Source organism: Eurosta solidaginis, chromosome X (genome assembly GCF_040869045.1).
Source record: "Eurosta solidaginis isolate ZX-2024a chromosome X, ASM4086904v1, whole genome shotgun sequence".
Taxonomy (NCBI): Eukaryota; Metazoa; Arthropoda; class Insecta; order Diptera; family Tephritidae; genus Eurosta; species Eurosta solidaginis.
The window spans coordinates 179,612,812-179,616,932 of record NC_090324.1 but is presented as its reverse complement, the minus strand read 5'-3'; the positions used below and the strand labels follow the sequence as shown (position 1 = coordinate 179,616,932).

Here is a 4,121-nt window from a genome sequence, read left to right as displayed (position 1 = left end):
TCATTTTCGCTTTCGAGGGATCATCATACAAGCGGCTCTCATAATTATTTGTATGTTAAATTACTGTGGCTCTGTGTTTCAAACAACAGGAAGGTCGCAAAGCACTTGTAAAGTGTCAGCTTGGAAAGTATGATAAACCAAATGCATGTGAATGTTGCAAATTAGTAGCAGCGTTTGGAAACCCCAAATACATAAGTTGTGCAACGTATAAAGCAGGGCCGGCCAAAAGTTGCACATTGTGCAATTTGAGTTCGTGTTTTCACACAGACACTAACGATGTGTGATCACGATCGTTTGCTTTCGCTTGTCACTCACTAAAATCAACAGTGAATGCAAAAGGAAAAGTGCATGCTACTTTTTGGGCACATAATAAAAACAATATGCTGCAAGGTTAAAGTGACTTTTAATACGTTTTAGTTAGTATTATTAAGTTCCTTTGAACATACATATTAATATTGACGATTTATATATTAATAATTAATAATAATTAATTAATTATTATTATTATTATTATCAATTTAATATAAGTAACTTTTTATACGTTCTACTTAGTTTTATTAATTTTTATACATTTTTTTTTATTGAATAACTTTATGTTTTGAAAATATATATTTCTATCTTTACATTTACTTTGTTTTATAGTTCTTTCTTAATGAAAACGTGATTTTTTAAGTAAATTTTGCATTGAAGAAACACCATACCTTCTTTTATAAAAAAGTTTTATCTGGCTAGCTCGACCTCCCTATGAATATAAGTAAATGTTGTTAGGATTAGCTTGAAATCAAATAACCAGAGTCCTTTTTAATTTCGAACTTCACAGTCCATATTTTCTTTTAGCACACTGTGGGGAGTTGTCACTCAATTTATACACACACTTATTCAATTGTTTTAGTATTTGTGTGGCCGGCTCTGGTATAAAGCAAAGTATGGCCCACCGATACATTGTGATAAATGTAAGCAACGATGTGCATTCGATACGAAGGATGAAAACAAATAGATTTATGGAAAGCTACTATGTTGGTTGTCGTAATTCGTTTACACGCGCCGTTTAAAAAAAAAACTCAACAAGAACGTCGCATATCAGCGAAAAGCGTCCCCATGAAAGAAATCTTCAAGGTCAACTTCAGATATAAAGAGCAACAGTGGTGGAGCAATCGGTGCTACTATTGCTTCTGTTAGTGGAACCTCAGTAGCAGAGTTGCCCGGCAAAATGAAACGTACTGGTGCGAGAGAAAGAGGTGGTGTCAGCCGCAGTGGAAGTGGCAATGGTAACACAATGAATCTTGGTTCAATAGCAGCATCCAGCAGTCATAACAATAGATCCCAATCCAGCGGATCATGTGGTGGCAATGACAAATTTAAAAGAGCGCGTTGCTAGCCTAGAGAAACGTCTTACATTCAAGGACAAAGAATGGCTCGAAAAAGATAAATTGTTAACAGAGCTGAAAGTGAAAAACTTCGAAAAAAAAGAAGATACATTTTCAAACATAATTTACTCTTGTTATACGCAATTAAAATGCATTCTCTTTTTGCTGGCATACATTTGCTTTCATCCTTGAAGCAACACCATTGAAGATTATTTTTAAATACTTCAATTATTTGTGTTACAACCAGTGACGTAGTGAGATTTTAATGCGCCCGAGGAAAAATATTCAATAAAATCAACATTCCCAACGACTTGATACATTTGATCTCGATGGAAAATATTAGGAGTTGAGTAAAACAAAAGTCCATATATTTATTTCTTTTGATATCATTTAACAGTCCTTTTTTTTAATTTATTTGAATTGGGAAGATAATAACTCAATCAAATATATACAAAACTGTATGCTTACATTAAATTTAAAACATACCTATTTTAATCTTTAAAACGTTTTAATTTTAATCTGAGCCGAGCGCGATGATGAGGATGTTAACTTGGAAAAATTAATTTAAGTATTATTGTTTCGGCTATTTCCCTAGTATATTGCAGACTTCCACAACCTGCTGCAAGTGTTTCGGATATATGCATGCATTTCTTAGTAGGGATAATTTTTTCCAGAAATCAGTTATAATAAAAATACAAATTATCCAGAAAGTTCTGCTTTGCGGACCATTTGGCGCCCCCTGTGAGTAGCGCCCGGGGAAATATGCCCCCTTTCCCACCTCACTGCGCCTCTGGTTACAACAAACAACTCAAATCGTCAATTTTTCAACCAATTTGGTTGCATCCTATAAAATGCACATTACGCTCAAAGTCGACATCATCCAATGGTAGAAACTTCTTTGGTTTGTCTTGCAATTGGCATTGTAATGATATGAGAATATTGCGCAGTCCTTTAGTATCGGTTTTTTGATAACAGAAACTTAAACATGTTGATACAATATCATGCGCCTTTCCAAATATATGCCTCTTAAAACGATGCCATATAGAACGCATAATTCCATATAATAAATTCACTACACGCACAGATGATTGCACCAAATGCCATTAATTGCCTTCATTTGTCCAAACTCGTTCATTTATTGATATCATCCTAAAGTAATATTCCATCAATAGTTCTATATCGATATTCATTGCAACGAGCTTATCAGGAACAACACCTTCTGCGAATCGTAATTCACAAGCCTTCAACTGAAGCTCACGTATAATAAATGCCAATGGAAAGCAATGACCAGATTCACGAAACTCTGTAACTAACGTTTCTATCTTTGTAAATAAACGTGTACAACGCCCAAATCAATTTATAAATAAAATTATGCATTTCTAAGTGTGTATACTCACCACCGCGTGTTCTAAATGAATGACTTGTTTTCCATCCAAGAAATGAAAATGTTTAGCAAATTTCAAAATTCTGCACTTCAGTTCTGACAGTAAATCAACTGCGATATTGACGTCGGGTCTCATGCGCAGAGAGCATTGCGCACTAAAATATCCCCGACAATCATTCGGTTAGACGAGATTTAATTCCACGAATTTCAATATTATCGGCAATACACTTCGAAAATAATGTTAGCTGGTTAAAACACAACTGCACAAGCAGTTTTTATATATTTTCAACCAAGTTTCAAACCGTTTCGTTGGGGTGGCAGGCCACTTGTGGTAAAAATAAAATACACCACAAATTTCTAGCACCAGATTCATCGACATCGACCGACCAAAAGTCGAATTATATGAAATAAAATACTAAAGCACCATCTACATTGAATGCATGGGTGCTAAAATCAAACCATACTACATTTGGTCATGATCAATGATACTAATGTTCCTTCGAAGCTTCACTGGCCAAGTCAGAGGAAGGCGCGAAGCGCTTCGACGTCGCTTGCCAGCTTTGCGGCAGGGATCATAGCCTGAGACTCTACGCAGAGCACAGGAAAAAGTTACCAGAGGGGAGGTTGCGGATCGTGCTCCAACACAAGTGTTGTTCCAAATGCTTCTCGCCTTTTCATCGCGTGGATAAGTGTAGCAGCAAGTACCGCTGCAAAAGATGCCATCAAAAGCATCATACCACGCTTCACCTAGAGGAACCACGGTCTGATCGTAAAGACACGAGTCCGATGACGCTTTGTGTCTTGTGCACAGCGAGTGGAGGAAGAAGAGAGGAAGAAACCAGACCCTCAAGTTATTGTGGGGTGCGCAGTTTGCGGCCACTGTTGCACCACGAACGAGGCGTGGCAAAGATGAAGGAATCACTAAAGGGACAAGATAATTTGTGTAACCAACAACAAGCTGTTATAAATATTTTTTATTTATGACAAAAAAATTATTATTAATAAAAAATAAATGGATAACTATTGAAAAAAATTATTTCCTCTCCCATCAATGATCAAGCACAAACCGTTCTTGAATTGAGAACGAAAACCCTTAAATCGACCACACGTCGTTCTCGAAGCGTGAGAACGAAAAATCTTATTTCAAGCACAAATAGTGCTTGAAATGAGCACAGAAGATTCATACATCAATATCAAACTGGTCATAAAATACGAACGGTGTGCTTGGAAAAACCGTTCTTAAAAAAACAATTCCATTGGTCACAAGTTAAGAAAAAACGTACTTAACAGACTTTTCTCAACGAATGTTTTTCATTTTGAACTTCTTTCGTTCGTTTTAGAATAATATTTTTTTCTGAGTGTAGCAGTCC

General features: G+C 36.0%; 1 protein-coding gene and 1 pseudogene across 3 annotated transcripts in view; both read left to right on the top strand.

Annotated features, from left to right (window-relative positions):
* The window catches only part of LOC137235445 (uncharacterized), a 900,888-nt gene that overhangs the window by 136,246 nt on the left and 760,521 nt on the right, over window positions 1-4,121 (top strand). The gene's annotated exons all lie outside the window — the stretch shown is intronic.
* On the top strand, window positions 84-1,559 carry LOC137235288 (protein FAM76A-like; annotated as a pseudogene).